The sequence below is a fragment of the Syngnathoides biaculeatus genome, chromosome 7 (assembly GCF_019802595.1).
Source record: "Syngnathoides biaculeatus isolate LvHL_M chromosome 7, ASM1980259v1, whole genome shotgun sequence".
Lineage (NCBI taxonomy): Eukaryota > Metazoa > Chordata > Actinopteri > Syngnathiformes > Syngnathidae > Syngnathoides > Syngnathoides biaculeatus.
The window spans coordinates 3,298,070-3,311,424 of NC_084646.1; the positions used below are offsets into that span (position 1 = coordinate 3,298,070).

The 13,355-nt window shown below is 45.4% G+C and overlaps 1 long non-coding RNA gene across 2 annotated transcripts in view; it reads right to left on the minus strand.

The window, feature by feature from the left end:
- Nucleotides 1-61: 61 nt before the first annotated feature.
- The window catches only part of LOC133503848 (uncharacterized), a 35,472-nt gene continuing 22,178 nt past the window's right edge, over nucleotides 62-13,355 (minus strand). The window contains exons 1-3 of one of the 2 annotated variants that reach the window (XR_009795849.1): nucleotides 4,004-4,106; nucleotides 405-659; nucleotides 62-241 (exon numbers count right to left, since the gene is read on the minus strand). This is a non-coding gene — a long non-coding RNA (uncharacterized LOC133503848). Of the gene's footprint in view, nucleotides 242-404; nucleotides 660-4,003; nucleotides 4,107-13,355 lie in introns of those variants that run through there. The other variant, XR_009795848.1, reaches the window with a different exon arrangement.

Genomic DNA, 13,355 nt, shown 5'->3' on the forward strand with positions numbered 1-13,355 from the left:
TTCGACCCCCCCAACCCCTCCACCACCACCTCAGTGAATCCTGATGGAATCAAGAAGAAACTCTTCCTTTTTCCCACATCTTCGTCGACTTTTTTTTTTTCCGCGCTCGTGTCCCGGCCTCTCAGTGGCGAGATGTTTATCGAGGCGCAGAAACTCCCCGCGGGCCGAGCTCACACCCAAACATCTTTGTGCGGGGCCGGTGCAAAGGGTGAGGGCTCTGGACCAGGACCGTTGGCGGAAGCTGGGAAAAAAAAAAAAAGATGTCGGTGGGAACTGCCGGTCGGTCCCAGGGCTCCGAAGGGCCCGCGGGCGGTTCTGGCCAACCTCTGCTAGCCTTAGTATTGATTCGACTATGCGGCGGCTGCTCGCCGGCGGCGACGGGCGCCTCGGCTCGCCCACCTCACCTGTATCTCTCCTGGCTTGGGCCGGCCCTCGCCTGCCCACTCTGCCTGGCCCCTGTCGGCTCGCCGGGACCCCTGAACGCAACCGCCGTGGGGCTCGCGCGAGGAAGGCAGCCAGCGAGGCCCGTCGTTGGAGAGATCCACAGCTGCGTTCACCTGCTCCGGGTTCAGCCGCTTTCTGCAAATCCATCCATCTTCATCCTCACACCCACTCTCTCAATCCTCCTCTTCTTCTTTTTCATCTTCTGCCTCATCTCTCTGCAGCACACAAACACAAGAACAAAAAAAAATGGTTAATCGTAAGTTTTTCTAGAGTTGAGCGAGAGTTCAGGGGTGAACATTCTGGCATCGTCTACCAGCTGGCATGCCTGAACTGGTTCACCTCGAAGAGAAAAGACCTCTGGGATTGGAAGCCTGACACTTAAAAAAAATATATTTCTTGGTTTTTATGTATCAGTGGTGAGCTATCAGGACCAAACCCGATCAGAAGGAGTGGCCGAAAATTTAAAAACTACTTTGTAATCTTTACTCCGAGAAATTGTAACAATTAGTTCTGAAGTGTCTATACTCTTCAGTTTGTGGCGTTTCTCTTGACTGCACCGTGCAGTCGGATCAGAATCAGCCCTTTTAGTCAAATCTGCACGAGGCCTTCAGAATCAGTAGTGCAGGCCAATCTACTTACCACCTTTGCAACTACAAGCCGAGCTCGTTGTTCAGTGGCCTTAGCCTTTAGCTTTTCCGATACTAGCTACATTCCACTTGTTGCTAGGTTTATTTGACGCATGGCTTAGAAACGAGCATTTAATCACAAGCTATCTATCTATCAATCTACTTACCACTTTTGCAACTACAAGCCTAGCTAGTTGTTCAGGAGCCTAAAGCCATTAACTTTTCCAATACTAGCTACCATTCCACTTGTTGCTAGGTTTCTTTGACGGGTAGCTTAGAAACAAGCATTTAATCACCAGCTATCTATCTATCTATCTACTTACCACCTTTGCAACTACAAGCCTAGCTAGTTGTTCAGTAGCCTTGGCCTTGAGGTTTTCCAATACTGGCTACCATTCCACTTGTTGCTAGGTTAGCAGTAGACGGGGTACACCCTGAACTGGTTGCCAGTCAATCACAGAGCACGTAGAGACAGACAACAGTCGCACTCACAATCACACCTAGGGGCAATTTAGTGTCCAACTAATGTTGCATGTTTTTGGAATGTGGGAGGAAACCAGAGTGCCCGGGAAAAACGTACGCAGGTACGAGGAGAACATGGGATCGAGCCCTGGACCTTAGAACGGTGATGCCACCACTTTACGGCTGAGTCACCGTGTCGCCTCCTTCTAACTCATGTCATGTCATTATCCAAGCCGCTTATCCTCACAAGGGTTGCAGGAAAGCTGGAGCCTATCCCAGCTAGCTTCGGGCAGAAGGCGGACTACACCTGGAACTGGTCTCCAGTCAGTTGCAGGGAAGATATCGATACCATCAGAGAGGGTATTGATCCCACGCTGCCCGCACCAAAGGCAGGCGTGTGTACCACTACACCATCAGTGACTCTCATTTTGACTATTTTTGTAAAATTTTTCATCTGTCCATCCATCCATTCATTTTGTCGCTTATCCTCACTCGGGTCACAGGTATGCAGGAGCCTATCCAAGTTGACTTTAGGCTCGAGGTAGGCTACGCTTTGGACTGGCTGCCAGCTAATTGCGGCCCTTTCTTCCACTTTTTTCTTATTGGTAAAACATGTTACTCAAGGTTGGGTCTTATTGAACAGCAGTATTTTTTTTTAAATAATATGAATAAGATAGAGAACACTGTGTCCCATAGAGGTAGTTATTGTGCTCAAATATTGTGCTGAAAACAATATATATTTGCCACTTGCCTTCAAAAAGCTTTGAAACTCAGTATCTTTTTAAACCGGACATAAAAGAGCTCATCCTTAAAGTTGCCAGAGTTTCAAAAAGACCCAATTTAAATGTTAAACAACTTTCCAAGGTAGAACTTGATTGTGTCGGCGCCAAAGAGCGTGTGAAGGAATGGAAATGTTTCTGGCTGAACCAGCGCGGCTCCCAAGAAACGTTGTCAAAGAATCACATCACGGCTTTTGTGTCATCTCAAATCATTCAAACGGTTCCAGCAAACTCTCTTCTTATGATAATAGCAGTTTGGTGGTGGCGGGGGCGGGTTTCTAAAAGGTTTCATGCTTCCATTGTGTGAGAAAGAGCCACGGCGCCTCTCTACCTCCCTACAACACAGCAAGCAAATGTCTCTCAAAACCGAGCGCTTTCTGAACTTGCAAACAAAACAAAAACCCCAACAAGCTTCCACTGGAACACACAAGTAAAGGTTCCCCGGTGGAAGTCGCAAGCGTGGCCGAGTACGAGAGGCAAGTTGAAGAAGAGGGAGTGGCGGCGGCGGCGGCGGCGGGTTTTCGAGGGGGGCCGCGGATGTGGGACGAGGGGGTGCGCTGCGTGTCTCAGACACAATAATGCTATTCATTGGGCTCAGACATGGGTGTTAACTCCCCTCTGACCGAGCACAATGGGCCCGGGAGGCTTCCAGGCAGGCCTCGCTGATATTGTTAGTTCAGGGCTGCTTTGCGGCCGCCGCGGGACACGGCCGACGTATTGTGGCCGAGCGACGGGACGGAGGGAAGGATGGATGGAGGCAGGTTTGAGAGCTGAAAGGCAAAATGGAGAGTTTGTGTGTTTGTCAGTGTTGAAGCAGGGAGGACAAGGGAGGAAACGGGGTCAACTCCCCTTCTGGCGCTGCCCCTTGGCAGTGGACTTGCGCATCATGGAAACCTGAACTTGTCACTTGGGAGTGTTTGCAATAATAAGCCATTATGTCAATACTCCAGATATATGGTTTCACAAACAGAAGTATATTTTTAACATTATTAATTCAGGTGTATGTTCGTATGTAGCCTGACTCATGACAATTTACTAGAAGGACAAACAAAGTTCTGGATTCTTATTGTTCTGGGGTTTTTTTCTGCCTGAGCCAAGTCTCATCGGGGAAATGAACCCAGGATCTCCGGAACTCTGAGCCAGAATAATACCTCGACATCTCCAAACCAGAGCAATTACAGTTATAAGCAAAAGGCACGAGTCAGGCTTTCGAAATGCATCAAACAGTAGAATCAGAATCATCTTTGTTGCCCACATATGTCAAAAACAAACAAGGACGGTGTTTTTTTTAATCCATCTCATATTGCTTAATCTGATGCAATCAAGTGGCCCATTGGGTGCCATGGAAACTTTTTGCTATGATGTGTGTCAAGTTGTCTTTAACTCCCTCGGTTCTTTCCCCCAACTTGAAAAGGGCCTTGGTCTTCAAACACATGACAACTGAAATCTTCCTCTTTTCACCGTTTATTGATGGTCAAGGGGGTTAGAGGGTGGTTGTAGGGTGATTAGAGGTTGATTAGGTTGAAAACCAGAACTGATTGAATAAACCAAACAAAAGCATCCACTTTGTCTCTTTGAATACTTTAGATTCATTCAGAAGTTAAGACAAACAAAAAGAACACAGCTTGTAGCTGAAATGAAACAAATCAACCAATTAGCATCCAAGTCCTTTCCCTACCAGTTGCGTCTCACCGGAAATTGAGGGGTGCCTTCGAGTTTTTTAGTTGCTTCAGTTGTTTGTTTGTGATTTATTAATTTTGCTGGTAGGCTTTCTTTGTTCCACACAGGCTCACGTGCTGTCTGCGAGCAATATGGCCGCCCCTGGCCTCTGACAGGAAGTTTGTAGAGTTGTTTGATTGAGTTTTCTCTGCCCCCTGCAGGTCTGGAGGGGAACAGGTGCTCTTCCTGTTCGGTGACTTGACAATGTGCTTCAACATTGTGATGGAATCAAGTTATTTTGGGTGCCCTGGAAACGCCAGACAGTGATGTAGAAATGTCCTGGGTTGCGTGAGCCTGGCTATCACCGGATGCTATCACCGGACACGTCCCTGGCTAAGATCCCTGACTAAGCAAGAGGCTGCGTAAACCTGACACATTCCAATTCTAAGATTCTAAGAACAAGACCTCCCATACCCAAAGCTAAAAACCATACCCTAGACTGCCTGAAAGCATAAACATGTCCACACACAACATTGCGCGGAGGTGAATAAAGCAAACCTGAAGGGCTACATTGTTGGTCCAGTTAGGATCAATCAAGACTAGAATCGAACAACAAGCCAAGTCCACTACTGCAGTACCCATAGATCAGGGTTTATAGAGTTATGGAACCCAGTATCTCGTGCAACTAAACCGAGAATCACACCAACAGACAACCAACTCACATTTTTATGAAACAGTCATATTTTTATTAAGACACTATCTCGTATTTTAATCTTGAAACTGAATGCACCTTGAAAGTTAGCCAGACACAGAACAAATATGTTGCATTATTTGCCGGAACATGAATATTGATGCACACACCATTGCACTCTATCAGCAATCAATCCATGAACTCCACCAAATCCACCACTGCGGTGTCTTCAGACCTCGGGGTTCTTTTGGGAATTGAACCCAGCACCCCGCACGCCCAAAGATAATCATACCCTTAGACCAGTAACCTCCATTACTGCTAAGGAGAAGAAAAGGAGAGAAGGCATTGAATAAGACTTAGACTATTAACAGTGGAGAAAGTCCGATGTAATATTTGGAATTTGTCATAATTTTCGAGTTAAATGAATTTAAAAGTCAGGTACAGCCAACTGGGACCCAAATTACTCTTCTGCAATAACATCTGAATCTATAATCTCAATTGTCTCTAACACATTAATGACTAAAGTCCGTGACTGCTGTGCCTCTACGACTAACTGGCTTGTCTGGGATTCAAACCCCGAAGGACCCGACAGGATTGACAATCACATCAGCAGTTGAATGACAAACTCGGTGAAGAGCCAAAAGGGGGGGGGGGGATCAGAAGACATTTTAAGATGAATATAACTCCAAAACGTGGGTGCTGTCTGTAAGAATAACCTGCTTATTCCCCTTAGAGGATCAGGGCTTGTCCAGGAATTCAACCCAGGACCTCTCACAGCTAAAGTGAGTCATCTCCTGAACAAGGCACAGTTCCACTTGAATGGAGAAAAGCAGTGAAAAACCTGTAAAGGATTCAAACTACAGCAATGATTAAAGTCCGGTTTTTAATTTTTACAAATATTTAAGACAAATATGCCTCTAAAGTCGACTTGCAGTGTAAATTCGACTGAAGGGAAGAAATGAGTTTCATAGCTCTGTGGAGCATGAACGTGGACGCAAATAGAAAAGATGATGTCACAAAGTCAACATCATATCCACAAACCAAAATGCCACATTGCTGGCCAAAAGACGATTGAAGTAAAGATACAATGTATAGTATTTAATACTTTTGGTCGGAGGTCTTACGAGAACTGCTGTCCAAGACCGTCAGCATTCTCTTGTTCAATAGCCTCCAAAATATCCTCAAACATTCATCTTCATCTTTACAAATGTGTCCAACGTTGCGGTCTTTCTCTCGCTTTCATTATTTTCTTTTGCATCATCCCTCAAAATGCCTGCTCAACATCCCTTAGAACAACTCCTTCCGTTATTATTTGGTACGTTTTGGTACAACATAGGAGAATCAGATCAGCACAAACAAACAGAACCCATTCTATCGATATCAGGCTGGACCTCCTTCCATAAGCCAAGTCCACAAATGGAGTACTCTAAAACAGGGGCGCTCGGTGCAGTCGATCGCGAGGGAGTCTTGGTTGATCGCGGGACAGCATGCCAAAAAAAAAAAAAGACGTCAGCCAATGTTCCCTCGAAACTGCGTGCGTGGGCAATTGTGCACGGAACTTTCTCTAACAATGACCGCTGCTCTGCCACACACTTTTTCCTAGCTTACCTTACCCCCCCCCCCTTAAATACATACACTCATAATTACAAATGTTACAATACTTACGCAGCCCATCAGTGTGTTTTATAATGACCACCGCTACAACACAGTCTGGGCAACGTAGAGCAAAGACGAGCTAGACATGCTGCTCATATTTACTTTCAATATTAATGGACAAAGTTTAACAAAGAAATGCTGTTGTTTTAAGATGCAATGACTGTCGGAGTATGTGAATAATTGAAGAAAAAAATGGTTATACTGGATGAGATTTTGTCTTTTCCGAGTGGGAAAGGTCTGGTCCAAATCCAAAGTAGAAAGCATAGGATGAGATGGTGTGTAATTTTAAAATTCCACCTTGGCACAGCCTGATCCAGGATGGAAACACAGACAGTGCACAAAAAAGCTAATTCTGTATTTTAAATATAGGAGGGGCGGTACGGTGGGTCAGCTGGTAAAGCGTTGGCCTCACAGTTTTGAGGTCCCGGGTTCAATCCCGAACCCACCTGTGTGGAGATTGCGTGTTCTCCCCGTGCCTGCGTGGGTTTTCTCCAGGCACTCCAGTTTCCTCCCACATCCCAAAAACATGCAACATTAATTGGACACTCTAAATTGCCCCTAGGTGTGATAGTGAGTGCGGCTGTTTGTCTCTATGTGCCCTGCGATTGTCTGGCAACCAGTTCAGGGTGTACCCCACCTCCTGCCCCTTGACAGCTGGGATAGGCTCCGGCATTCCCTGTGACCCTTGTGAGGATAAGCAGCGAAGAAAATGGATGGATGGATGGGTGGGTGGATGGATGGATGGATGGATGGATGGATGGATGGATGGATGGATGGAAATATAGGAAGAAACACAGCATAAACCTTAAAACGGTTTGGGTGCATCATCATTCAAATCCACCCCCGTAGCCTCCATCCCCTACCCCTGTCGTCGGTAGCTCGCCAGAGACTAGCTGCTTAAAAAGTAGATCTTGGGGTAAAAAAAAAAGCGCTAAAAGATTAAGGGCTCACCCGAAGCAAGAATCTAGACCAACGAGCCACACTTACTGCTACGGAGGTCACATCAGACTTGAAGAGAGTTGAAACTTTCTCTAACGGTGAACGAGGCAGTCATCTGATAGAGGAAGTAGTGAGAGGGTGAGGAATGGACGGATTGGGCAATGAATATTTGGGGGGAGTATCAAAATCTCAGGTGTCCTCAGTACAAAACTCCATCCTGGTCCCTAATAATCGGCTGCAGAACTACACAAATCCAATGACACAATGCATCCGATAATCCCATTAGACTGGATTTTATGGAGGATGTTTAGGGGACAGTAAACGTTCTAACGGCGACGCTTCTGCAACACTTCACAACAGAGATTTGGCAACGTTGCGGATTCAAGGCACCAAATCCCATTTGTCCGAGGGCTGTGCGTGTTTGTATTGACGGGGCGTAACCTCAGAGAAAGGACGGCGTCCCAGCGGGCAGGTGAGTGAGACTTCCTGGATGGCTGTATCGAGAAACTTTTTAGTGGCACGCACGCGTGTAGATATTCATTCATCAATTATCATTAATATTTGCCCCCTGGCTGACTGTGGTCGAGAGATCTGGTACATTTTGAAATGGTCGCTTGTCGATCGCAGGAACGTAGAGCAGTTGAAAACTGGTTCTTTTTGACGAGTGGTTCCGAGTCACTGAACTCCAAGGAATCGTCCGTTCATTTCCCTGACGATTCCGCTTATCGATTTGTCGTCCGTACAGTTTGAATATGGAACTGATACCGGCTCCCGATTTGCAAAAATACGTTCGTCAAACGTAACTCCTCGGCAGACTATTCCACATCCCAAGATTTACTTCCAGCATCGAATAGTTTTGTGACAGGATGGCAGCGGCATCTCTTTTCTCTCTTTCCCTCTTTCTTCTCTCTTTTTTTTACCTCCCCCAAGCCTCTCCCCTCTTTCCCCTTGCCAGATAGGAGTGCTCAGCAGCTCCCAGAATGTTATTGATCCTGAGAGCGAGCCAGTGGAGGAGCGTTCGTGTTGCCCTCTCTCTTTCTCTCGCTCTCTCTCTCCATCTTGCTTCTATTCAACTTTCTCCCATCCCGCCCTATAACTTCATTTATCAAGGTTAGAGAAGTCATAAAAAAAAAAAAAAAGGCAAGAGGGGATCACCTGGATTGCCATCCGACTGCAAGAAAGAAACCCCTCGGACTGGCCCGACAGAGAAAAATCAAACCCACAAACACAATTATTATATATTGATTATTTTAATGCAGCATTTTATTTAGTATTTTATTTTATTGCAGTATTTTGTGTATTTCATGGCATTTTTTAACTGAAGTTATTTTTTTCCATTATTTTAATATAGTATTGGTCACTGGTGGCCCCTGGTCGCGCACTGCACTGGTCGCGTGCAGGGGTCACCAACGCGGTGCCCGCGGGCGAATGGGAGCCCGCGAGGACCACATAAGGCCCCCGCGAGGTATGTTCTAAAAATACCATAGGCCACAAATTGTTACTATTATTTGTGCTTTAAATTCTGAATCTGATTTAATTACGTGAATTAAAAATTTAAAATACCTGTAATGTCATTTACTACAATAAATTATAACAAAAATATTTTATGTACGTGTAATGAACTGAGTCTGAAATTTGCCACAAACAGGTCACGTAGCCCTTCACACGATCGGTGCTCACGAAGTAGCCCTCAGCCTCAAAAAGGTTGCTGAGCCCTGGTCTAGTGGTACACACATCTGACTTTGGTGCGGGCAGAGTGGGTTTGATTCCTGCTCAGTGATGGCGTCGATATCTGACTGGCGACCAGTCTGGGGTGAAGTCCGCCTTTCGCCCAATGCTAGCCAGGATAGGCTCCAGCTCTCCTGTAACCCGTGACCCTTGTGAGGATTAGCGGCTAAGAAAACAGTTCTGGGGTTGGGGGTTCTATCCTGATCCCGCCTGTGTGGAGTTTGCATGTTCACCCCGTTACTATGTGGGTTTTCTCCAGGCACTCCAGTTTCCCCCCACATAACCAAAGACATGCACTCTAAATTGCCCGTAGGTGTGATTGCGAGTGTGGGTGTTTGTCTCGATGTGCCCTGCGATTGGCTGGTGACCAGTTCAGGGTGGCAGCTGGGATAGGCTCCAGCACTCCCTGGGGCCCTTGTGAGGATAAGCGGCATAGAAAATGGATGGATCGATGGATGGATGGATTTTATGGCAGTTTTGGGCGTTTTAACTCAGTATTTTACTGGGATGCAGGATTTTATAGAATCCAATTTTTTTATTTGTCATTTCACTGTTATTGGATTGCAGTTTTTTGGGGGGTTAAGAAAGCACTCGTTCCATTTTGATTGGCATGAAAACAAAGTTGCGGATGACGTGCACGTTTTGTTCACCAACCGTTGCCCATTTGGCCTCGGCTGAGATCCGTCCTCCCTCTCGAGTGCTCTTTTCTTATTTGCCCGACTAAAAGATGGACAGCAGGGCCACAAAACGCAAGTTCCCTTAAATCTAACACAAAGCCAAGGGGCCCGTTAACTTGTAGGTCACTCATTTGCGCGCGAGGAGAAGGAGCACATTCTAATAGTTGCCTCCTTTGTTTCCTGCTCATAAAAAGAGTTGGAAATGTCGGAACATGCGCCGTGCGTCCTGTCCGCCATTGTCTCTGCGATCGCTCGACTTCGCAAAGGTCTGCATTGCACCTGCGACGGCACATCCGCATTCGGGTGCTTCGAAGCCGCACCTTCCCCTGCCTTTGCGCACCCTAATTGCTTCAATGCGTCTTCTCGCGGCTAATTGTGTCGCTTGTGAGTCATTGTCTCCTGCGACACGGTTGCCTCTTCGCAAGGTGGGACAGCGAGGGCGAATTGTCGAGGGAGAAAGTAAACTTGGGATGCGGAGAGAAAAAACAACATTAGACATGATTGCTTTGATTTGATTAGAATGGATGATAAAGGCAATAAATTACATTTGAATTGATTTGTTTTTTAAACATTTCAGCTAATTACATTTTATGGTTTGTTGTATTTATTGTATTAGGAGGCCCTGTAGCTCAGTGGTTAGAGCACTGGTTTGATAAACCAGGGGTTGTGGGTTCGTATCCCACTGGGGCCTCCACTCCCTGAGAAGGGTTGCGTCAGGAAGGGCATCCGGCGTAAAAATTGTGCCAAACATATGTGCGTTCATCTGAGATGACACGCTGTGGCGACCCCGAAAGGGACAAGCCGAAAGAAACTCTCTGTTGTATTTATTGTATTAAAATTATGATTACGTTTAATTTGATTTTATTGGATTTTACAAAACCAGTTATAATAAAATGGATTACTTAAGTGGTTTATTTTTCTGATTTGATTTAAAACATATTTTATTACATTTCATTACATTCATATCATCAAAATAATCCATAAAAGGAAAAGAAATGTTCTGCTTTGTAATGTTTTGTTATATAGTAAACTATGAAAAAAAGAAATAGAATTTCAGATGATTTATTTGAATAAAGTAACTATATATAATAAAATAACAAAATAACTAATTATATTTTACAATACGTATTTATTTTTTTCCATTAAAAGAAATAATAAAGACATTAATACTACATTTACTGTAATAGAGTTTATAAAACAATTAATAAAATAATGACATGATTTATTTTATGAACATAAATGAATAACTAACAAAAAATGACACTTCATCTAATTTTATTTGTGACTGTGATTGATCTCAACTGAACCTTAAAAGCGCAGAATGTGTCCGACTTGTTTTTGGTTTGGCCGCCAAGTTAACTCCAGCAATTGGGCACATGACACCCAAAAAATAGACATGGCCAAACACAACATTGCGGGTTTTCAAATCAGACGCCATAAGGACGGACAAGAACCTTGTGGGGGTCCATTGTTGTGGTTTTTCATATCCTTCATATTAAGCCTTCTACCTACAACTGATAAACAAAGTTTAAACCTTCTAAATTTCAACAACTCATGCTGGATTTGAACCTGAAGCTCCACACACCAAAATGAAAATCATACCACGAGACCAAAGACCCACATTTGCCTATACATTTTGCAACTGAAAAATGCCTTATTCCTAAATGGGTGCACAGGCTCTCCTAAAGATTAAGGGCTCATCCGGAGGTTGAACCGGGGACCTCTCGCACCTGAAACAAGAATCATACTTGAGACCAACAATCCAAATTCATCTCACCCGACTCAAAAAAATGTCCGTAATCTGTCATAATCCTGTGAAGCAACGGTTAGCATCCTGGGCACATGGGATCGAGCAAAGAACATCCAGTTGGAAAGTTTTGGAAAGTCCAGTTTTTCAAAATCCATGCCAAAGTCTTTCTACTGCATGACCAACGTTTAGTAAACGAGCCCTTCGAAAAGTCGAGGGCGGGGCTTTTGCTTTTAACATTGGAATTCTGATACCTTGAGCAGAAATCAACCCCCAGAACAACAACCCAGAGTGGACAAAAACAAAGTGCATTATCATGATTATAAAACACACTTTTTCATCCCTCCATAAAATATATATAGGTACGGAAACGTATTGCTATGAAAGCATATTGCTGCCACACACACACACAAAAAAAGGTCGCTATCACATTATAACGTAATAATTTTCATGTTATACGCTTCCGTATATCGGTTCTCTACTAGTCTATGAAAATCTGGCAGAGCACAAAGAGATATTTACAGAGTTCCAAGAGCCTATAAGCTTTTCACCTGTCAGTGTACATTTGTGAAATAATGAAGTGTAAACAGATGGTTATAAACAGCCCCCCCCCCCATTTTCCTCCCTCCACTTTTTCACATCTTTTGTGAAACCGGCAGAGAAGTTTGCCCAGACTGAATTAGTGCGACGCATCTACATCTACATTCCAGTTGCCAGGCGAGTCGCCGGGGCTCGTTGTTCAAGTCCACGCGTTGACCTCTCGGACCAGACTTCCCAACGCCGACCACTTGTCTCCCCCCCGACCCCCCCCCCCCTTTGCCTTCCCACACTCAAGTTCTCGTGGAGGGTCTGACAGGCAGACAAGGAGGGTGACATCATGGTGGAAGGAGACAGAGAGGTTGGTGGGGTATGGGTGTGGGTGGGGGGGCACCCACACAATGCAGCGGGGCATCTGGCACTGGGTGGTGGTGGGGCCCTGGTTAGGACAAAGCCTTTAGACCCCCCCCCCCCCCACCTTCCCATGCCTCCTTTCTTGGAATATGATTATCGTTGAAGTGCACCACTCCATTACGATGCCTCGCTATAACGTCAGCGTTCCCTCTGTGGCCTGCGAGGCCACATTTCCTGCTGTCACCAAATATATGTACGCATGCATATATTTATGTCTTTATGTGGATTTTAAAACAAAGTGCAAATCATTCATCAGAAAGCGACAAGCGCACAGCCACAACAACAGAGAACGCCTGCGTCTGTTCGTGCTCGTGTAATAACGCGCCTGTGCACGTACAGTACGCGATAATTGCGTTTGTGCGAGTGTGCGTTTGTGTCGTGCGAGGCCTCCGTGTATATATTAGCCATGTGACTTGACCCCGGCCGGCCGAGGCGGCGTTCGTGCGTCTCGCCGGGCGTGGGAAAAAGGGGAGACCTCTTTTCACAGCTGCTCCGGCCGTTGCATTGAACTAATAGAGGGGACCCCTCCCCACGTCCCGCGCTAAACACCCCCAAACTGCCTCCGCCCGCCACTAATGCCACCCTCCCCTCCTTTCTGCTCGGGCTCCCATTCAAGGCCCAGCCTGCTGCCTTTCAGCGCACCCCTTTGCCTGCCCCCTCCTGCGCACCCCTCACCATCCATCCATCATCCCGCTGCACTGTGCCATCACAATAAAGTTACATCTTTTTTTTTTTAACTCGTCGGATCACTACTCCACCTTGCAGTGAGATCAAATAAAAAACAATTTCTTCCCTTGTGGCTAAAAAAAAAAAAAAAAGCATATAAACTATTTTTGCTCTGCAATACTCATCAATTATCCGTTTAAGGCGTAGCGTTCAGTCTGACAAGCACAAGTGCAAGCGTTATTTCAATTTTCAATTTCAATTTATTTCTATTAGTCTTTACATTTTCGTTTAGCAAAAATAAATAAATAAATAAACTAGTGCTTTCACTTC